This window comes from Camellia sinensis, chromosome 9 (genome assembly GCF_055761805.1).
Source record: "Camellia sinensis isolate YWXY chromosome 9, ASM5576180v1, whole genome shotgun sequence".
NCBI lineage: Eukaryota > Viridiplantae > Streptophyta > Magnoliopsida > Ericales > Theaceae > Camellia > Camellia sinensis.
In genome coordinates, this window is record NC_138969.1 from 190,667,142 (window position 1) to 190,691,659 (window position 24,518).

Sequence of the window (24,518 nt, forward strand, 5' to 3'; positions counted from 1 at the left end):
TTGGAAGTAAGGTCCAACGAAAAAGTTTAAGGTTATTGCGGGCTAATAATGATATTTGACACTGGTTCAAGTTGCTCTTTTTCTTTCTCTCTCCTTCTCCGAGCTGCTAGTTGTGAGACCATGAAATATCCTCTCACATGGATTGTAGAGATCCAACGAAGAAATGAACTTTATCCTGGTAGATCTCCAAAGATGAGTGTGATCGGCGCCACCCAACCGGGGCTGCCGGCCGGAGGCACTCCAATGGTGAAATCAGTCACTTGATAAACAGAATGAAAGTCTAGAAAGTGTAGAGTGTTTGGTGTGTGGTGTAGAAAGAGATGACATACATCCTCTTTTGGGATGCCCCCTCTTTATATAGATGGGGGTGTGATATTAGTTTGGGCTGGACCCATTGTAGGCCTTGTTTGGATTAACCCCAATAAGTTGATATATATTTTTTTTCTGGCTCCCACAATTGCCCCAAAACTTTCATTGTCTGCAGTAGAAGGAATGAGAGTTTTTTCTTGCCAAGTTACGTTGTTCAAATAGCTGTTAGGGTTTTTGATAAAGAACACTTTGGATAAATGAATAAAATGCATGAATGAATGACTGCATGTATGCTTGAATGTACATATGAATGTACGTATGCCTTGAATGTATGTATAAATGTATATGTGTCGATCATAGGATGAGGGGGGGTGAGCTAAAACCCAGAAAGGAATACAAACAAATCATAACGATGGGCCACGGTATTGTTACCCCCGGGCAAAGGCTGTAGGCCATGGTATTATGACCCCCGGGCAAGGGTTGTAGGCCGAGGTATTATGACCCCCAGGCGAGGGTGTAGGCCACGATATTCTAACCCCCGGGCATGGGTCTAGGCCTTTGCCAACGACGCTCTGTGCCGAGTGCGAAGATTGTGCTGTACTCGAAGACTTTTGTTGATTTTAAGTGGCAACCAAGTGCCAATATGGCAAGGTCTTTGAATAATGCATCCTATACCGAATAAGGTAGACGTGTTAATCACCAATAATATTGCTCTGCTTGTATGGAATTGCCAAGTAGATATTAGGCCAACTATTTAATTACCGAGTTACTCAGTTTGCGTTCAGTCCACGGTAGACTTGCCCCATTGCTTTCGAATGACAGGTGTTAGTCGGAAGGGATGCAGATTCCCATTGCCCTATGTTGCAGGGAAGATTCGACTTTGGTAAAATGACGGCGCACAACAATGTGCGAACTGCTGACTACCAAATGCGAATTGTCGACTGCCAAGTATGTAATGTATTGCCCCAAAACTGGCACTTGCTTGGAACGGTGTGAAAAGGAGCGGGAGTGTGTAACTCAAGTAAATTTCATTGTAATGTTTGTACCAAGTTGGCCGAGTATGCATGCATATCAAAGGTGCCGAGATGATGATCAGCTCAAGTGCCCCAATTGGAAAGCGAAAAATTGACCAAGATGTTCCTATGGGCAATTGTTTTGCCAAATAATGTTGTTAGGCAAATAAAGTTGCCGAATACTGTGGCCAATGTTGCTGCATAAAGTTTGACAAGCATAAAGTTGACAAATAATGTTGTTTAGCCGAAAAAAGTTGATGCACGGCCAAATAATGATCATGCATAATGTTGAATTAATAATCGTGCCGAATAATCTTGCTAAGTAAATTTGATGCACTACTGAGTAACTAGAGTCAAAACATCGGTGTCCGTTTCATATATAATGTGATTTTGCCGAAAACTTGGTTAGCTACACTTGGGTTGGTGATTCTGCTGATCTTTTGGTCGACAATTTTTCTTAGCATCGCGGTGTATTAGCATCTCTTCGGAGTTGGATTTGCTAAGAACTTGGTTGACAATGGTTGCCAATTTATTGAAGTTGAGTTTCTTGTACAACGTATATTTGCCCCATTGCTTTTGAATAAGATTGGTTATTCGGAAGGAATAAAATTGACTTGGTCCAAAATTGCCGAGTAGGCCGATAACAATTTGAAACGAATTCCTAATGGCGTAGTTGTAGCCAAAATGGATTTAACAGCTCAGATTGATTGAGACTTTTGCTCTGCGAATCACTGGATAATTTCTCTGACACACTAGAAGGCTTGTCAAAAAATAAAAGGAAGTTGCCAGCAAGACTTGAACTCATGCCTATATAGAGAAGGAGTAGCACTTAACCACTTTACCACACTAGATCTTGTTGTTTGTATTTGGCAATAAATATATTTGAACTTGATTGTTCTTTAGCCAAGTGGAGCATAGCCGCAACACACGTAAGACTTTATTTGGCTGCCAACTTATGGTCGTCTTCTCTAATGAAGAACTAAAATTGCTCGACAAATTGCAATGGCCCGTACGGCTTTGTCTGTGCTCCGATTTCGACGTGGTTTGGTGCGTTGGACTCGTCTCAATGAGTACTTCACACTAGTATGGTCAAAACTTGATTTTGACAATGTCGAAAATTTCAATTTGCTGAAACTTTGGTATGTTCCGCTAATACTAGCGAACGTCGGTTACTTTTTGGCTCCATGGGTTAGTAGGTTTGGACTCTTTGAGTTGACATGAATCCTCTAGTATATTCAGAAGTTGATTTTTACAAGTTGAGATGCTAGTTCTATGCTGAGATAGTAGTGCCGAGCAATATTGTGCTTCCGAAAAATCATGAGATTTTTGCCGAATAGGTAGTTAAAGTAATAATTGTAACTGTTCTGAGAATGTCCGCTGCTGCTGACGTAGGTGTGGCCGAGAAGTCTTATCGAGTAAGCAATATTAGTCGATATTGTTGCCAAAAATGTTAGCTGAATAATGTGACTCTACTGCCGAAAACTACTTGGCCCAAGAAATCAGCATTTGATGTTTGGTGCCAAGTAAACTTTTGATATTTTTATACTTTTTTGTTGCATCCAAAACTATAAATAGCTATATCTAAATATATATATATATACTCCGAAATTTGCAAAAATAATATGACCGAATAAGGTTGCCGAAGCCGAGTTGATGATATCCAAAGTTTACAATGTTAATATGCAGTGGATAATTTGCAGAGTTGCGGAGTAGTGAGCATGGTTGGACAATGTGAGTAACTCGGCAAACTTGCTGCGGTTAAGGATTTAAGTGGGTGGTGATTGCCGAGAATGGAAGTGTTGTGGTCTAATCCTCCATTGCCGCGCTTTTGACCAAGGTGGCCAAAGCCATTGGTCTGAATAGTTCTTGCATGATGACATGGCCGAGTGACATAGGTGAGCTCACCGAAGAACCCTGGTGTGGTTGGAATGAGCTTCGATTTTATGCGGGCTCAGCGAAACTTTTTCTCGGCCTTTCATTGACACCGAATGGCTTCCACCTTTTGCCAAGAGATTGTCACGAGCCCTCTTGGTGAGTTTGGAAAATCGGCGGTGACCCGAAGTAGTGAACGAGCTACTTTAATGTCAGTGAACGCACTTTGTTGCCAAATCAGTCACACTTTGTTGCCCCAGCTTTGGTGGTGCAATTGGTGAATCTTATTTCTTTACAGAAAGAAAATTGTGGAGCAACACTTCTTTAAAAGCAAATCTAAATATCAACAAGATATTTAACGAGTTTAGATATGCATGCGAGGCAAAAAGAAAGCATATACATATATGTTGGGAATGCAAGCTTTTGAGTGGCACTTTTCCGACCAACAGTTTTAGAGAGAGAGTTGAGACCTAACCATGGGTTTACGAGCAACAATTCAATTATTGAATTTTGATATTTATTTATTTGTAATTCATTTAAATAATTCATGGGTGTGCATATAAAAAATGAGAAATATAAGGAATTCTGCCTTTCTTGGTCACAACCGCTGTGATTGTTACTCGCTCCGCGATAATCACAATTTGATCTATAGCACCAAGTTGCCTGGAATGCTCAAAATGAAGATGGTTATGGGTTGATTGATGACGTTCAACTGTAATCAAAATACTCAGTGTTTAATGCCGAATTTTCGATGCCAAAAAGGCCTAGAAGCCGAGCAATATTGTAATTGGAAAATTCACAGCGTTCACGATCGACTTTGTCCATGTAACGATGTTAACCATCTAATCATTTCGTCGGTCGCAGCTTGTTCGGAGCTTGGCATAATGAAGCCAGCGTTGGGTCTTCATTTGCCGATCATGCGTAGACTCGGGTGCTTCTCGACAGCTAGTCAAGCTTTGGTGAAAATGTTTGCATTTGTGATTGGTGCTGAGAAAAGGCTAGCTTGTTATGGGTGCTAAACGACTTTGTCGAGATTTTGATCGACATCAATATGAGCCGTTCATGATAATTGAAGTTGCCTTTAGATCAGACTATTTGAATATATATGCGTAGATATATATATATATATATATATGGCCAGCCGACTACCACAATTAATTAAATAAGAATAATAATTTATTTTTATTATAACTCATGGTCCATTCTAGAGAGAGCAAAAATTGAAGACCCAGCCTTAGATTCTATAGAAAGTTTTAGCATAAGTACACATGCATATATATCAACTTTAAGCTAAGTTTTGAGAAACAAAGAATAAATAAATAAATGGACAGACCCACGTATGGATTTAGCCGAACAACTTTATTGGATTGCCGAAAAGATACTTGCACCAAGAAAAGTGTGAAACCCATTTTTAGAGAGAAAATGAAAATGTAAAAGTAGACCCATAAATTCTATTTTGTTTTAAAACTTTTTCATCAACATAAGTTTGTACACAGACACATACGTATATACAATTCAAGAACTCATTTAGTCAGAGAGAATAGATCACCATCACAGTGTTGTTAAATTTTTACTTACAGTACCATGTTTGCTATTTACTTCGTTGACCTCTTTCAGACGATTCCCACAAACGGCGCCAATTGTGAGACCATGAAATATCCTCTCACATGGATTGTAGAGATCTAACGAAGAGATGAACTTTATCCTGGTAGACGTACAAAGATGAGCATGATCGGCGCCACCCAACCGAGGTTGTCGGCCGGAGGCACTTCGATGGTGAAATCAGTCACTGGATAAACAGAATGAAAGTCTAGAAAGTGTATAGTGTTTGGTGTGTGATGTAGAAAGAGATGACATACCTCCTCTTTTGGGATGCCCCCCCTTTATGTAGATGGGGGTGTGATATTAGTTTGGGCTGGACCCAATGTAGGCCTTGTTTGGGTTAACCCCAATAAGTTGATATATTTTTTTTTCTAGCTCCCACACTAGTTATACAACTTTTTCACGATGCTGGTGCCTTTTCTATTGGAACTTAGAGGACATCAGGATACATTGAATTTCATGTTCAGATTTATGTTGGCAATATGTCTGAGGATAATTTTTTTGACTTTGGTGGATGAATGTAGGCAGCAGCCCCTTCCCTTGCCTACATATGCATAGGCATTGAATGGGTTTCTAATCCATACTTGTTTTGCTATTTCTCTCATGTTTATGTGAATTGTGAGTCCATTTCTTGATGGGTTTTGCATTTTCTGCCATTTTAATAAGAATTTGAGTTTAAATTCCCTTCATTTTCTGTGGAGATGTTAATTTGTTTTTCATATATTAATTGAAGTATGGTAACTGATGGATTTGCTTGTAACTGATGTGGATGTGGATGTGGATGTGGCTAGGGTTGTGGTGGAGGAGATTGAGTATATCTATACTACATTTTTAGCTTATGTATTTGGATGTTGTTTCTGATTCAATTTTAGCTAAATGGGTGAAATCTTGTGTTGATTATGATGTGGCTCAATCTTATAGTCCATTGGCCTCTGTTCATCAGAAAACATTATCGAAAATTCTAGTATAATGTGAGTATATTTATTAAATTAGCTAATGAAATGCTATTTCATTTTTGGTAGGAAACATTTTATTGTTCAAACCAGCTTGGCAGTTCCAGTTCCAGCAACAACAATTCCATCAACAACTACAGCGCACTCTTCACAACTGCAGGTAACTTTTCCCTCTCTCTCTCTCTCTTTCTCTAGAAATTGCTTGCAATCTCTTATTTACTCATATTTTATTCTTTGAGTAGCAATGAAAGGACATCAATGAACTTCTTGCAACATAACTATGACTAGACTGTATTCAGCATAAGTCAGATAGGAACCTTTGTTGATTTGATCATCTCCATCATAGAACAAGTAGCAATAAGTTGACAGTGTATTAAGTTCTCAGTAGATGGTAATTATTTGTGAGAGTATTACTTCTTAGTTTGATTCTGAATGTTGAATTAAATATAAACTATAAGGACCATAAGGTATTGAAAAGAAGAATAATAACATTCAATTTTATACGTATTTCGACAAAACATTTGCTGCTTTAAGTTTTGGATTCCTTTTTTTTTTTCACTTGTTTGAGAAAAGACCATGCTTTGAACATTTTGCTTTTTTGAAATTTGAAACCATGTCTGTGTTCTTACCTTGTGGTTAACAAATTGAATTGAGCTTCCGTGTGACAATTTCTTTCCTACTTATTGACAAGAAACACGTATGTTTATCTGGTTAGCTTTAAATAAGCATGACACGAACATATCGAGCATGTGATGGTGTTATATATGCTAATACACACACTTATCCTTTATTATGTATTAAAGGATGTATATATATATATATGTAAAGCACGGACTGAATTATATTTGTTTCTTTATTCATTCAATAGTTTTGCTGGAATACTTATCTATGTATTGATTGTGAATGCTCAAATTAAGTTAGCTGTTTATATGCTCTTTATGTATTCTAATTATATGACAAGATCATCAAAGCCCCGACGTTGCCTATTGTATTCCAATATTCGCAATAGACTATTTTTTATTTCTTTATTTCTTTTTTCTTTTTTCTGAGTGTTAGCCATGGATGGATGTATATATATATATATATATTGGTACTTATGAGAACTTCATACCTATGTTCACTTAGGTGTTAGGGAAAGACAGGCCCCTCATGGCACAAATCGTTTCATTTGGTCCCACCCTAAAAGAGATTTATGTGACAAGCGAAATAGTGAATGAAAAAACAAGATAATCTATCTCAACTTGAAACGCATGTTCTCATTTCTGAATAGTTCAATCTTTGCTTGAGTTATAGGTGACAAAAAATGGACAAGAGTTGGATGACGATAAATAATAGGTTGACAAGTAAAGAGTATCAACAAAGGGTGAAGGCATTCCTTGATTTTGCTATGGCAAATTTAGGCGTAGAGGATGAAATTAGGTGTCCGTGTGTTGATTGCATTAATGGCACAAAATATAGCAGACAAGTTGTTTGTATGCACTTGATCCGAAGAGGAATGGCATCTTCGTATATAACTTGGGTGCACCACGGGGAACATGTTCCCGTGTCTCATCCTAGTGTATCAAATGACCAATACGGAGGTAGTGGCGAATGTATGACAGATATCGATGATTCGCTCGTGGGTGAATTGCCTATTATGTTGGATGAAATTTACGTGAGTGGTCTTATGGATGATTATACCGACGAGAAACCTAATGGTTTGGAGAGGGAGGATTTGCGTAAGTGCATTAGGTTATTCAAAGATGCACAACGCAAAGTTTACCCGACACGTGAATAGTTCTCTGTGTTATCATTCATCTTTATGATGCTTCATGTGAAGGTGTACAACAAATGGAGCAACAAGTCATTCGATATGGTTATGTAGGTATTCAAGGACATTCTACCAGAATGTGATCAAACCGGTCCATGGACACTCTATGATGCTAAGAAGTTCATACGTGACTTGGGTTAGGGATATGAAACAATTCATTCGTGCAAGAATGATTGTGCACTATTTTGGAAGGCGAGTGCAAATTTGGAGAATTACCCTACATGTGATGTGCATAGATACAAGTTGAACGATGATGGTGGTAAAAAGATTCCGCACAAGGTATTGTGGTACTTTGCTTTGACACCGAGGTTGAAAAGACTGTATATGTCCAAAAAAACAACCGCAGATATGAGATGGCACAATGAGAAACGTGTGGATGATGACATATTAAGGCATCTGGCCGATGGTGAAGCATGGAAGGACTTTGATAAGCAACATCCGATGTTTTCTGATGACTCTCGAAATGTAAGGCTAGGGTTGGCAACAGATGGTTTCAATCCATTTGGAAATATGAGCACATCATATAGCATGTGGCCTGTAATCATAATGCCTTACAATCTCCCACCGTGGAAGTGTATGAAAGAGCCATTTTGCATGAGGCCATTGCTTATTCCCGGACGGTCGGCACCTGGAAGAGCCATTGATGTTTACTTGCAACCATTAATAGAAGAATTGAAGAATTTGTGGGAGCATGGTGTGCAAACATATGGTGCATCGAGTGGGAAAAATTTTAGAATGCATTCTAAGTTGGGCATCCGACGTTTGCTTTTTGGTAAGAACAATTTCATTAATGTCACACTTACTGTAATGACCCCCATCCATGTCTTAGCCATGTTTATGTGCATCTACATGATTTTGTTTTGTTAAGCTTGCATTTGTAGATTTTGACTTGTTTTGCCTAAAGTAAAGGTCCCTATCTTGTTTTGTGCTTATGTGATTTGCTTGAGTATTGCTTGTATGCTTTGTTCCTTGCTTGGTGTGTGTAGCCTAGGTCACACCCTTGAACCTCTTACACCTAGGACCATCTTGGAACCACTTTGGTTGACCTCTACCTTCACCCTGGCATATTGGCCGAGATGTCATAATCTTGGCCGAGGTGTGCATCACCTAGGCAGAGATGTGTATCATCTAGGCCGAGATGTTATCATCTAGGCATCCAACATCCTTGATCCTTGCACCTAGTGATCTTGTTCCTGGACTGGTATGACCTAAACCGAGGTGTGGCACATTTAGGCCGAGGTGTGGTACAACTAGGCCAAGTGTTATCCTTCCTAGCCAAGATCATCGAAACCTTCTTGCTCGAAGCCTATGTCTTGATCCGAGGTCATTGCCTTGTCAGAGTGCCCTTGTCACCTTACTTGTTGTACACTATTTGTCATGCTCTTGTCTTGTCATTCAGTCACCTTTTGAGGAAACCCAACCAGACGTTGCCACGTGTCCCAGCAGAGGGTTAAGTCAGTAAGCTATTGAGAAAACATATCATTTGCTATATATCTTTGCACTAGAAGAGAGAGAAGCTCTTGGAAGAGGAAGAAGGAGTTCTTGAGAGAGAAGTAGATTTCCAAGCTTGATTCTTAGAGTTTGAACCGTTGGATTCGTGTTTTGAGGTTAGAGTCTTAATCTACTCTTGTTGTTCTTTATATTGATCTGATCACATTGCATGATCTAGCATGATTCACGAGCCATGCATTGATTTAAATTTGGTCTTAGAAAGAGAAAATGATGTTCTTGTGTTCTTGAAGGAAAACCATGTTTTGATCCGAAAGTTTGTATCAAGACCCATGTTTTGTGTTTGTTTTCATGGAATCTTCAAGTATGGGTACCCAGGTCCATGTTTTTTAACTCATATCATGAATCTCAGATTTTGAATAAAGAAGTTATGATTTTAGCATTCATGTTCTTCATGTTCATGTTCTTCATGTTCTTCAAAAGGAAACCCAGAGTTTCCAAACTTTATTTCCCTGAATGTGGCCACCGGAACCACACCTCGGCCAAGAGGTGTGGGACCTCGGCCAAGACCTGGTTGGTACTCAGCATGTTTTCCCGAGATGAAAAACAGTGTTTTAACTCCCAGCACATGTTTTGCTTTGTCTTGACTTAGTTTTGAAAGGAATGCCGGGATCATTTACGCTCATATAGAGCTTGTTTTAGGGATGCATTGCACAACCATCTTTGAGCATTACTTCTTGTCTTCTTGAAATGCATTCAGTGGACCTTGCCATGTATTTGTAGGTATTTGTAGGTCTTGGATGCTTGCCTTAATCCCTGCACCCGAAGAGCTATGTGAGTGGTATTTTTAATAAAACTATGTTATAATGTTTGATAAAAGTTTTGCTTTGTTCCGTTCTGGAAAAGTATTTGTCTAAGTATGAATGATTATCCCTAGTTTTGTATCAAGTATTATCTTCTTTTGATGACATTCTTGGAAACTCCTTAGTGCTAGGAGACTATAATGCAACTAGTACCCCTGTTTGAGATATCTCCCTTGCCACCGACGGTCTTGTACGGGTGGGTTTGTCTAATCAATTCTGGGTCGATTATTCCCTTGATTTGTCAGGAATGTCATCCCTTGTATTATATTGATGCTAGTAAGCATCCTTCGAAGCTTTGAAAGACTTGATAGATGAACTTGGTTCATCCCTTGATTTTGTACAAGCTATGATATGTATTGTTTTGATAAAGATCTCGGATAACATTCATTCAAACCTTTATTACTAATATCATTCACTGAGTATCGAAGCTCACCCTCTCCTCATATATATGTAGGTGACGAGCACGAAGGCGGTGACGCCTAGATGTATTTTGCAAGTTGTGTTTGGATTCATGCTTTGCTAGTATCTTGAAGATTATGCTTCTTAGCTTGTAATTCATCTCTTTTGTATATGTCGGCTTGAAAAGCCTTTTGATTAAGATGTAACATGTACTATATTTTATTTGTATTCAAGTTGTAAAACCATGTTAAGATGTATGTCATTTCATTTGATCTATGCACAACTCTTATGGACCACTTAGATTTAAATTTATGCTTCCGCACATGTAAGCCCCATATGTATACTCTGATTGTGTGCGAATTTTTGTAAGTTGGCCTTTGGTAATCTCGAATTACTGGCCATCACGGCACTACTCTACTAGGGGCGGAATGGGGTCGTGACACTTATTTTGTTTAAATATGTTCTCTTAAAGAGTTCAAAATGTTTTCCATTTGGGAGTTAGTCTGCCTTACAACTTCAATGGGAGTTGTTTAAATATGTTCGCTTTAACTTTTGTTTTTACATTTCTGACCTGATTCTTTATACTCATTCCTAGATTTCTATTGGCTAACAACATTCCTAGTTTGTAAAATGTTCACTCCTTTCTTGGTGCAAAGTTTAGTCTTGTTAGAGGGCATTGTAAATGAAAACAAATCGTACACTATGAGAACTGCTTTTAGTTAAGTAGATTATGAGGGATAAAATAAGACCTGTCATTAGGGCTGACTTAAATATAATTTAAAAGCACGGTTAATTGACAATTAGGAGACATTTAAGATGCCTTGACAATTCATTGAACACTCTACTAACCAAGTTTAAATTTTCATTAAACTCTCTACTAGCTAGAAGTTTAAAGCTTATTTCTGAGTTTTTAGAAAAACCTCAAATCTCTTGAACTACCAAATGTTATTTTCTGCAATTGGTTTCTTGTGTAGTTACTAGAGTTTGGTATTGAGTTTTCTTAACAGTGAAATTCTATTTAACATATTTACTTGATTAAGATTAACCATAGTAGCACAATGTTAAAAAAACATAGTGAATGTAATGTTTCGTTTAATGTAGCATGTGGAAATAAACAGTGGTATTTTGAGTATTAACTCAATCATTACATAATGTCGAAATGTGATAATATCACATAGTTCTTTGAAATATATAGATGTTGTGCCTTCAATCATGACACATGTAGAAATGTGATAATATTATGCATTAATTTGAAATATATAGATTTTGTGCCTTCATGTAACATACAGTGGTGCACTGATCTGATTGCTTACTTATAGCTGTCATTGTTAAAGAAAAGCTTGAATAACATTTGGTAGTTTAGGAGATTTGAGTTTTTACTAAAATATTTATTTATCAATTGACATGTAATCATGTTCAAAATTTTTACTCAAATGCTCAAGGCTATCTGAAAATAATACATGATGCTATGAAAATCGTGATTGGCTTTGTCTTATGGTTGGCATTTGCTTTTTTGGTTCCTTTGAGTGTCGGGAAATAGTAGGAAAAATTTGTCTCCTTCCTCTCTTTAATTAATGTGCCTCCTTCGTCTTTCTAAATTAATGTGTCTCCTTCCTCTCTTTATTCACACATCAGTCTCTTGGCATGTGAAGCTTCTTTTCCTAGCTAAGACATGTTTGTTTGTAACTCACTTCTGGCCAATTGTAGTTGTATTAAAAAATTTCATCAGTATGTGATCATGGGGATTCATGGTCAGTCATTTGTTGCTTATGTAAAACTAATAGTTGTAAGCATATGCTGGTGAGTTTTTATATTACTAAAGGACTCACATAACAACTTTGCTTCAGTCTATAGAGAATTTAATGATTCCTCCTAGTTATATAAGAAATGGTGGGTAGTTGGAGTGGTGGATGATGAGCAGAAAAAAAGCCAGGATTTTATTTGAAGGGGGCCAAGAACACTTTAATAGAAAAGCTTCACACATAAGCATAACTAGTGAATATAAACATTAGGTTATATATATATATATATATATGTATTAAATTATGAATATGATAGGAAAAAGTTATAATAAAAGTTATTTGATGAATTTATGTTGAGTGTACATTCATGGCAAATATGTCTTTAGGTTAAAGTTTTACTTAAAAACTATATACATCAAAGTATGAACAATGAAATTTTGTTAGTTATAATGTAGAAGAGTCATTTTATTAAGTTAGCTGTAAAGTCATTGCATTATACCATATAAAACATTTTGCAAAAAAATATCTTTGTACGCAATATAATTTTTTTTTTAAATCGAGGGACAGACGGTACGTAAATAGGACACCTACGTTGGGAGTTAGAGTTGAAAATGTAATTTATTTTATTCAGAAAAAGGGGTTCGGGGGGCGAAAATGGAAAGCAGCCCCTGAACCACTGTTTTAACGTAACGGGAAGCTTCCCAGTGACAAATGGGACATGTAGGAGAGACGGTACGTAAATAGGACACTTACGTTGGGAGTTATAGTTGAAAATGTCATTTATTTTAGTCGAAAAAATGGGTTCTAGGGGCGAAAATGCAAAACAGCCCCCGAACCTCTGTTTTAACATAACGAGAAGCTTCCTGGTGACAAATGTGACATGTAGGGAGAGACGGTACGTAAATAGGACACCTACGTTGGGAGTTATAGTTGAAAATGTCATTTATTGTAGTAAAAAAAAAGGGTTTGGAGGGCGAAAATGCAAAACAGCCCCCGAACCTCTGTTTTAACGTAACGAGAAGCTTCCCGGTGACAAATGTGTCATGTAAGGAGAGACAATACGTAAATAGGACACCTACGTTGGGAGTTAGAGTTGAAAATATCATTTATTTTAGTCGAAAAAAGGGGTTCGGGGGTGAAAATGCAAAACAACCCCCGAGCCTCTGTTTTAACATAACGGGAAGCTTCCCGGTGACAAATGTGACATGTAGGGAGAGACGAGACGTAAATAGGACACCTACGTTGGGAGTTAGAGCTGAAAATGTCATTTATTGTAGTCGAAAAAAGGGGTTCGGGGGGCAAAAATACAAAACAGCCCCCCGAACCTCTGTTTTAACGTAACAGGAAGCTTTCTAGTGACAAATGTGACATGTAGGGATAGACGGTACGTAAATAGGACACCTACGTTGGGAGTTAGAGTCCAAAATGCCATAACAATAGTCGGAAAACGCGTTTGGGGGGCGACAATGTGTTTATGTGGTTGAACATGAAATGCCCATGTCGTGGGTAACTATTTTGGTAAATACCATCTTAAACTATAGTTTGTTTAACTCTTTCCTTATTAGTTTCTGTACGGTAATGTTTTTGGTAAATTGTTTAGTGCTTTTGTTGACTGTGGCCCTTTTAATTGCCATAAACAAGATAACTTTTGGCATTACTTCATTGAATCGATGACTCGTCTACCAGTCCATATTTGGGTGTCTTTCATTAGTTAACAGCTATTACTCTCCTTGTCTTTTAATGTTTGAAATTAATATAGTTGCTATATGTCGTCCATAAGTGTCTCTATAGGCACCAAACTAAAGAATTTTTTTTTTTTTTTTTTTTTTTTTTTTTTTTTTTTTTTTTTTTGCAGATGGTTTTGGTCATACAAATGTGGATATGATTTTTTTTGACAAGTACAGGAGGGCATTGTTTTTATACCTCTATTCGTATATATAATGGTTCAACTAAATTAATTTTTTGGTGTGTTACATATCAACTAATTTGGCATGGTAGAAATTAGCATAGCACGTGGTACAAAATAGATTTGGGGTAGTACATATTAAATTTTTGTTGTGGTATACATATGTCCTTTTTGTTAATTAAATTGGTTATTCCTGTATTATGTATGGAATTAAATTATTGACATTGGCTTAGACTTGGTTCGGATGGAATTTGTATTATATATAGAATTGGATGTTCAATATTAATTTTTTAGATGGTTGGAACTGAAATGTGTGCACGTTGTTGAATGCTTGAATGGTTGATAATATATTTAGCGTTGATGGATTATATTGTTTATACATGGTACAGGTTGTACTAATAATGGATACAGGTTGTTTAGAAATTTTTTAAAAAAAAAGCATAAACAAAAACAAAAACAAAAAGTATTTGGCCACCAAATATTTTGGTAGCCAAATATGTAATTAAATGTTTTGGCGACGAATAATTTAGTAGCAAAAACATAACCAAAAAACTTTTTGCGACCAAATATTTAGTAGCTAAAACCATGAGAAAGAAACTATTGGCCACTAAATTATTTAGTCACAGAAAAAAAATGGTATCATTTGGCGACTAAAATGTTTGGTGGCAAAAAGTGAAGAAGTGAAATTTAAGAGGTTTTTGGCTACGATAAATTTTAGTCAGCAAAAGTTACAACAACAAAATTATGTGGTCACGAAAAATATGTATTCTATTGGTGACCAAAATATTTAGCCCGTAATAGTTGGTCAAAATTTTACGAACGAACTTTTCGTGACTAACATTTTAGTCGCCGAAATATCACGTTTGCCGATTGACTATAATTCATGGCCAAATGTTCACTTTCCGTGACGAATTCTTTAGTAGCAAAAAGTAACACCTTCCCCGACCACACGAACTTTAGTAGGCAAAAGTCATATTCGGCGACTAACGGTTTTAGTGGCGAAAAGATAACATTTGCCGACTAAAACAAATTTAGTAGGCGAATGTCTCACATTCGGAGACCAAATAAAGTTTAGTCGCCGATACTATCGCCAACGGGGTATAAGTGACGAAATTGGTGACAGAACATTTTAGTCGGCAAATCATTTCAGCAACCAAATATTGGACTTTTGGCAACCAATATTTTCGTAGCCAAAAGTGCCATTTCTTGTAGAGGTGGTTGGATTCCAGCACCGAGTAGCGGCATGGAGAAATGGAAAACAAAGTGAAGTGCGGCTCAATGGAAAATGAGCGTTTAGGCCAAAACCGCAAAAGTTCACCTTTTTTGAGCCATCCAAAGTGGTTATCCAATCTTCAAGCCTATGGATAAGCAACATCTCCATTTTGAGAGAAAAATACAAAAGACTTGTTCTTCTAACAGAAACAACAATATGAGAGCACCATTTATAGAATTTTAGATGGAGTAGCGGGTGATCACCAAACCTCTTATCAAGGTCAGGCCGTACCTCAGTGGGGTCCAGTCGTACCCACTGAGGTCTGGTCGTACCTCAGTGGTGGGCCAGACAATGCACTCGTGTTGTGGTTGTGGTGCTGCTCTTTGTCCTCGTGTTGTGGACGTATTTTGAGTCTTGTTTTGCTTATACCAAGTCTATTGTAATGGTTTTGAATTGTTTCCATTATGTTTTCTTGTTATCGAGTTGTATAGTTTATTTTTTCTGGTTATAAGTTGTTATCCAATTCATGAATCAAGCACAAGTATTTGGAACATTATCATGCAATCGCTGTCCATTCGTCATATGAAAACACAATACAAGAAATTCTCAAGAAGAGATAATCCACCAAAAAAAAAAAACTTATTTTTATAAACTAGCAGGTCCAACCCCGATCATTGTTTTACAAAATAAAACATAAAACAAAAGGAATGTTTTCAAAAACAATGAGTCTACCTGAAGCTAGTGTTTTAAACTACAAAGCAAAGAAATAGATACAAAAACAAAAACAAACAAAAGCAAACGTAGATAAAGTCATCCTCGTCATCAATAGTCCGTCCTAGCTCTCCTACTCCTCAGCTGTAGAGGAGGGACATCGCTATCATCACTGGCGTTGCCGGACCGCATGTCAAACTCCTCCCCCTCTTCCTCAGGGGTGAGAGAGCCCTCAAAGGACTCCTTGGAAAGTGAGCGTTGCCTCACTCAGCATCTCCCTCGATCAGCTCCTCCTCCACCCCTCACTGGGTCGCCTCTGTCTCCTAGCTGGAGAAGGTCCTGCAGGTGCCCCCAGTGCTGGTCCAAGCTGAAAAAGAAAAAAGAAAAAAGAGAGTGGAGATAGTTGGAAGATGTCAAAACAGGGCGAGAATGAAATAACTATATACTAGGGGTAAAGCTTACCTCAAGCCCGTGAGCAACTAGAGTGGTTTGACTCTTCCGTACCATAACGAGTAGCCGATCAACGGTCCGAGCAAGGTCATCTGCAAATGCCCGAGGTACCTGCAAAAAAGAGAGCGGAGTTTGAGAAATATAGCCAGAAACAGAAGCAACAAAACAAGATGAAGTACAGTGAGTGGAAACAATAAAGAAACGTGTACCTGCTCGATGCCTAGAGTGAGCACTGTCCACCTGTCCCTCTCCTCGATCTCATCAATCAGAATCTGCTCAAGCACTCCGTTTGGGTGCATATATGTGATCTCCGTGGAAATCACAAGAAACCTAGGAATAGGAGCAATGACAGGCACGCCTCTAACAGGGACATCACCAACATCAGCCGCAGCAGCAGTAACCTTTGGAACAGCGCGGGCCACGCCCGGGGTGACAGGCGCCATCACTTAAGTGTGCAAGAAGGTGGTAAAGTTGCCCGCCATATGGTATCTGTTACCATCCTATCACTCCATCAGGAGGTTAATCTAAGGACCGTACTGCATCTCATCAACTACCCTCATATTCGGCGACGGAGGAAATGGAACGTTGGGGTGGGCAACACCTCTGGTCTGGGGGATGAACCTCTCCCCCAGGTAATAGGCTTGACCAAAGGGGCCCTTGAATAGAATCTGCATGGTAGACGCATACCAAGCAGCGGCATAGGTCACTCTGGACGCTAGGGAAATACCCACCCAAGGATGCCAATCAACCTGTGAATCAATACAATGTCAGATGTCAGTGCAGTGTTAGTTATCAGTGCAGTGACAATGCAGTGTTAGAAAATCAATGTATAATGAGCAAAACAGTAAATTGTATTAGGATGCTAGCACAATATGGGAACAGTGATATGGAGGAATACAAAGAATGATATTGTGTTACCTAGTCCGCAGTGATCGTATCAAAGAAGCGGCGGAAGTATGGAAAGGTCCGGTCTACTAGGCGGCGACGTCTGAACAGTGAGCTGTAGTACCGAGATCGGGGTACTAACAACTCAATCGGCCTCACTAGGACCGGAGCTAGAGTGGTAAAATGCGTATAAACCCAAAGTTGTAAACAGATGAGCATGAATAAAGTAGATAAGCGGATGAGTAGATATGAAATACAAAGTAAAGATGAGTAAGAAATGCAAAGTACAAAATGCAAAGTTGAATAGAAAGGTAAAGGGTGAGATGCATACCTTCCAAACTCTCCAGTAGCCACTGAGTAATCTGCCTTACGACGGGACACGAAACTCATGTAGCAGTACAAGGTGGCCAAGCTGGTGCCACTCTAGTCATACTCTGCCACCAGCGGCAGGTGTACCAGTGCGACAAGAAGGTATATCCCCACGGTATTCTCTCTGCTTGCAAACAAGATAGCACTGAGAAGATACATAAGGAAGCCACGAGCATTCTGGGCAACCTCATCTGCAGTAACTGGCTGAGTGTCGATGAAATGACCATAAAACCAGCTGTAGCGCACCATCCCCTGATTGCTGATGTCCGAGATCGCTCCAAGAACCTAGAGTTGTGCAGCTCTCGATCGCGTCATTGTCTAGATCAAATGGAATCGGGCCGCCAACTTCAACCCACAAGCCAGTAAGCATCAAAAACTCGTACAGGGTAAGCGTCATCTCCCCGATCGATGAGAAGTGGAACGACTCTGTGTTGTCCCACCATCTCTCTGCTAAGGCTCGGTATAGCACTAACTCAGTCCGCATCTGTATAAGCCCGGAACAGAAGGGCCTAAAGCCGACAGCATCAACCACTGTGCGAACCTCCGCGGGAAGCCGCTCGTACCAGCGCCGAGGACCCAATATGGTCCCATAGCCGATAATCCTCCCTGACTACAACTTGTAAAATGGGGAATTATATCAATATATACAATAGAGGTGAGTGGTCTGTTTATCAGTTTCAATATGTGTAAAGTAAAACAAAGGAAAGTCGCTTACCGTACAGGCCTCAGCAGACAAGTGCTCCTTGGGCTTGCACAGTATGGTGTCCTCCTATAACCCTGGGATGAATCCCATAAATCTTAGAATCCTGCCCGGCGGGAGAATGTGACCGCGCGGCTGGTAAGTAGCCACATCAAAAGGCCTCTCGGCAAGGGGAAGCAAAGTGTGAGCATCCTCGGCCTCCATGTCAGCACCAAGGACGACACCAATATCTATGGCCAGGTCAGGAAGGGGAACCTTGTCACTAGCCATGAGGAATAATTGAGAAAAATGAAAAAAAAAAAAGTGGGAAAATAAGGGAAAAATGGGTAGAAATCCCAAATCTCAAACCCTAAGAGAGAGAAATAAAGAGAGGATGGAAAATCAAAGGAAAAAGAAAAAAATGTGGGTAAAAGTTAGAAAAACAAAGAGAAAACCCAAACATGCACCAAATCAAGTTTTGTTCGGTTCAAAATCTAGAGGAAAACAAGGGTTTTAAAGAAAAAATGGTGATAGTTGTTGGGCAAACTCAAGAAAGGAGAAATCTAGAGAGAGAGGGATGGTAGAGATAGAGAGAGTTGAGTTTTGAATTGAGTAGGAGTGAACAAATGAAGGTTTGTTTGGTTTTAAAAGCAAGAAATATCGAGGAAAAATCGAATCTGCCCCCGTCGCCACCTAAGTCCGGTCGGAAGTACATATGTCCGGCCGTACTTCTCCGACATCCGGCCAAACTTTGATAAAAAATATATATATAATAATAACAATAATAAAGAGAATAATAAAATAATAATAAATAAATCAATTTTGTTTGCTTTATTTTTACTTTTATTTTGAACAAAAATCGAATTCATTCCTTAATTTGTTTGTGTGGGTTTCATGTAAACCATAATTTCATTTTGTATCACAAATTCGTAAATTAGTTTTTGTCCCACTATTGAGTTTTTTTTTATTGCCGAAAAATGCACAGTAATTATTGTTGGCGATGCTTTTTCTATGACCGATTAACTAGGTGATCAACTGGTGTTGCTCTATTTGGGTCCATTTTATCGAGTTTTGTCTATTTTGTGTCCATGTTATGGACATTATTCGGATTTGTTATTCAGAGTTTCAAAAAAAAAAAAACTTGTTTTATTCATATCAAGGATCAACCCGATCAATATTTGTACAAAATATACAAAAAAAAAAAAAAAAGAAATACAGAAAAGGAAAAAAATAAAAATAATAATAATAATAATACAAAAAAAAGAAAAAATTAAAAAAATTTAAAAAAAAAAGAGAAGAGAGAGAGAGAGAGAGAGAGAGAGAGAGAGAGATCTTTTTCTTCTTTCTTCTTCGGCGAACGGCCACACGCCGACTTCCTATGACGCCACACGTCGGCCACACTTGCTCGACTCTCCCGCCGATTACTTCATCTTGATTTTGTCTTGGGAGACCCTTGAAGGCCCTGTCTCAGTATTTCCACGACCGCCAAGAGAGTTACCCCCTCTCCCCCGGCTGACCATCAAAGGCAAAGTACGATGGTACTCCGAATCGAGCCACAGAAGTGGCCTGCCGCTTCAGCTCTTTGTTCTCTGCCTTCAGCGCACAAATCTCTGCCTGCGCATCCTTGTACATGAGCTGAAGTAGAGAGAGTTAAGCATTGACCCGATATACCTCGCAGGTCCTATTTTGCAGTCGATGAGACAAGTTAGTGACTGCAACCACTGTCTCAATACACGACTTCAGCATGTAGTGGTTGGCCTCAATGTCAGTTTGAGTAGCCATCATTTGCTCAACCATCAATGTAGGAAGGCTAGGATGGATAGGAGTAGGGGAACTTGGCCCAGGGTAGCTCGAGGGATCATTAAGATCAGGAAAGAGAGTAAGGGGGCGGGATGAAGCCATACATAAGAGGACAGAGGTGTAAAAGAAAGGAGTCACAGAGAAATGGCAGAGAGTAGACTCAATTTTGTCACTCTCAGCCTCTTTGTTCTATCTTTCTCAGAGAATGACGAAGAAAGAGACGAAACAAAAGAAGAAGAAAAAAGAGATGGAAGAGAAGAGAAAGATGATGAAGAAGATGAAGAAGAAGATTGAAGAGGAGAAGGCAAAGAAGATGAGAGAGAAGGGCGAAGAGGGAGAGAGAGCCGAGGCATTTGTCGGCTAGCTGACGCAAAAGGCAAGGCCTCGTGTCAGATGCGGTTCTTGAAGGAAGAGAGAGAGGCGGGAGCATTGTATACATATATGTATATATATAATATATATCTATGTAATATATATATTTATTTGAATATTTTGGTCACAAGAGTGACTCAGTCAGATGGTTCAGTCCAAAAGTTAAGGGACTGGGAAGCTAAGCTTGAGATCAGGGGTTCGAACCTCCATATCAACACAATTGTGTTTTTCTTTCATTTTTGCATATTTGCGTACGCATGCTGACATCAGCAAACGACATATCCCTTCTCAATAACGGAATATTCCCCGAATAAATATATGTCTACCACATGTACATATGTGTGTGTATTTTTGCCTGTATATGACTATAAGTATACAATGAGTATATGTATACGGTATTTGGTGTATATACATCTTTTTTTTTTTATATTTTCAAACAAAAACAAATAAATCATTCTATTATACCACCATTTCACTCGCATAAGACGCGTTTGGACTTCAAATTTAAAATTTCATGTTTATCCAGTCAAAAAATCTTCAATCTCAAGTTCATTATTCCTCCACTCGCGTAAGATGCGTTTGGATTTGAATTTCACTATTCCTCCCCTCACATAAGACGCGTTTAGATTTGAAGTTCACTATTCCTCCTCTCGCGTAAGATGCGTTTGGATCTCAAGTTCACTTTTCCTCCTCTTGTGTAAGACGCGTTTGGATCTCAAGTGCACTATTCCTCCTTTCGTGTACAGCGTGTTTGGATCTCAAGTTCACTATTCCTCTTCTCGCTTATGGCACGTTTGGATCTCAAATTCACTATCCCTCCTCTCACATACTACGCGTTTGGATCTCAAGTTCACCATTTCTTCTTCCGTGTAAGACACGACTGGAGTTGTTTTGCTCTGATTTGGGCTTTCGTTCAGTGTCACATCATTGTCTTGATTGCATTTCATTACATGATCATAAGTTATGTTTCGTATATCATTTTACATCTTGCCCCTGAACTACACAGGTTTGATTCTTTGCAAAGGGATACGTAGGCAACCCTTCGGTTCAACCAATTCTGTGTTCATTTATTTGTTTTGCCAAAGTCTTACGATCTTGTCAAGAGGGGCAACTGTAGACACCTCAATTTTGAACACTCGTAAGACTTAGGCGCTTTATTCCTAGCACTCGATGATGACAATTACATTGAGTAAGTGGTTTGAATTCTCAATAAAGGAATCTGAGTTCGAGCTCTAAACAATTCCAACCTGCCATACCCGCTACATTTCAACCCTAGAAATTCAGTTTTGCACCTTGTACCAACCTGTATTGAACCTAAAAGTGAGGAATAGTGTAAATAAACTGAAGTCCGGCAGGACCTCAGTGATATCCGGCCGGAGGAACCAAGGTCCGGCCGAACCTCTTGACTTCTCAGGCAATTTCAGCAGTGTTCTGCCAACTGCCCAAATTTGCTAGTATTTTGATCAGACCTGCTCGAGGCCTATAAATAGAAGGGTTCAGACTGCTGTAAGGAGGTTGAAAAACACATATAGGATTTCGTTAGAGAGATATATATCAAGTGCTAGACAACAAGATCAAAGGTTAGAACAAATCAACATCAAGTGAGTTAGAAATATCAAGTGAGTTATCAAGATCAAGAGTTAGAAAAGTTCAAAGCTACCATCCATCTAGTTCTTCCATAGCCTTGAAGCTCTCATATCATCCATACATGCCAAAGTAGAGCTAGAACTTGGAACTTGGATTGAGACTTGAAGATCATAACTCAAACTTGAGGGTACTTTGGAATAAAGTTTGGTTTACAACAAGAACACCTTCTCTACAAGAGGTAAAGCTTCCTCGCTTTCAATTCAATCCTTGTTCATCTTTTTCTTGTATTTTCATATGGTTTTGGGACTATTTTAAGGGCTGAAACTTGTGATTAAAAGCTACCCAAAGATGAAGGGGTTAATCACCCTTGCTTGAACCTCATTCCAAGCTTTTATCCTTGTGTTTCCCACTTGTTTTGTCTAAACTTTGCCACTGTTTTGGGGCTGATTTGGGGCCATTTCTCAACATCTAAAATATGTGATTTAAAGTTAAAAAAGTGGAGGGGTTAGCCACCCTTCCTTACACTTGTCTACTAGTTTTAATCTCTTCATGATTATGTACCTTCTATAGCTTAATTTCAGCACCATTTCATGCTATTTAGGGGCTATTTAATTTATTTCAATAATTTTGTTACGCATATTATGTTTTTTTATAATAACCAACTAATCAACTTTGCATAACCATCTCTGCAATCTCCCTCCATTCTTTGATTATTTTGATTAAGAAGTTGTGAAAAATTATGGTTGTTATTCAAGTATAAAAAAGAATTTTTTTTTTCAGGCTTAATGGTTTAATCTCTTCGGAGGTTCATTACCAAAGGCATACATCTTTCTTATACTAAAGTCAATCTTTTATTTAATTTTTTTTTTATATTTCTTTTTATCACCAGTGTGTTTACTTTTAAGGGACTAATGGACCCTTGGAAATCACCAAGGAAAGTGTCATTATCACTTATTATCAAGTTTGAATTTCAAGTCATTATCGCTCACTTTGGGTTTTTCTAAGTCATTATCACTCTTCTAAGTTTGACTAGTCCTTGTTGCGCATCTTGAGTTTGACTTGAAATCCCTAACTTGTAAATAAGTTTGACTCTTCCTTTGTAATTTCCCCCGAAGAAAATAAGGTTTATTTCCTCGGGTTAAGTCGACACTTGTTTCCCTTTATTGTGTTTCGGACTTAGTGGATGTAAATATCACCGTGGACTTAATGGATTAAAGAAAAGGAAAAGTAATATAAAAGAGGGTAATAAAATTGAGTTTAAATATCAACTAACATAAAGAACCAATATGACTGATTGAATTCAGTTGGACGTTATACCGAGTTTATTGTGTCAAGGCTTGTCTTATAACAATTCATGATGTTTTGATGAATCTTGAAGCGTCTTTACTGCCAGACGTTATGCCGAAGTCTATTGTGTCAAGGCTTGTCTTACATCAATTCTTGATATTTTGATGAACCGTGAAGAGTCTTTACTTCCCTTCTTGAATTCACTTTATGATAGGAGGAAGGGGTGGTTATTATGCTTTGCATTTATTGATCTTTGTCCTATCGTGTCCAAAATCATCTTGCAAATCAACTTGCAACCACAGATGGTTTGGGAATCGAGTTCGCTCATCTCTTGAGTATTTTCTATGATAGAGAAGGGTAGAAGAGACAAACATGGCTAGAAATACCCTGTCTGCACTGTTTTACCTTTGACACAAAAAATAGATTTTCGCAAGAAAACAAAGTATGATTGGATTTGTTTGGGGCTCGACTGAGTCGTATTTTGGGTTGGCAAGGCTCCAGTAAATTGTAAACAATACACTTTTGGTTGGAAGCAATGACTAAGGGTGAAACAAAACAGTTCCTAGCAAGGCAGACAGAGTAATTCCTGAGGAGCGTGGCGTAATGATTGCATATTTGTTGTAATAAATTAGGCAGCCCCTTTTAGTTATTATTCATTCGGATTTGTAATAATTATTTATTCGGACACTTGGACATTCAGACCCTCCTTCGTGAGGATAAATATGTAATAAGTTGTATGTCTTCTAACCGCCCACTCTTTCCCCTTTTTATTTAATCGCTTATCATGGTAAGATTAGGGACATCATATTTTCAAGTTAGTATTTCCATTACTTGTATCCATTTGTTTTGCATGCATAAAAGTTCGGCTCATCATATTATTCAAATGTTAAATTCAAACTCTTTATTTGAATACGTGCGCTATTGCAGGCCTTGAATTGATTCGCATGCCATGCTAGTAGCCAAGCTTATTAAGTGCATGTTGTATGTGTTGCATTAGCCATATTGCACAGTTAGGATCATGCATTTTTCTAACTAGTTTCTTCTTTTGGGCTTAGAGTACGAGGTAGGTTTTTATGCTTTAGCATATTGCTTAAGTGTAATTGCTGTCATATCAAACATACTACCATGAGGCTAAATGCTTAATTGATAAACTACTTGAATGCCTGTGGATGAAGGCTATTTTCTTAAATTGGAATAATTTGAATAATGTTCATACGCGATCACTTTTTCTAGTGGTACATATTCAA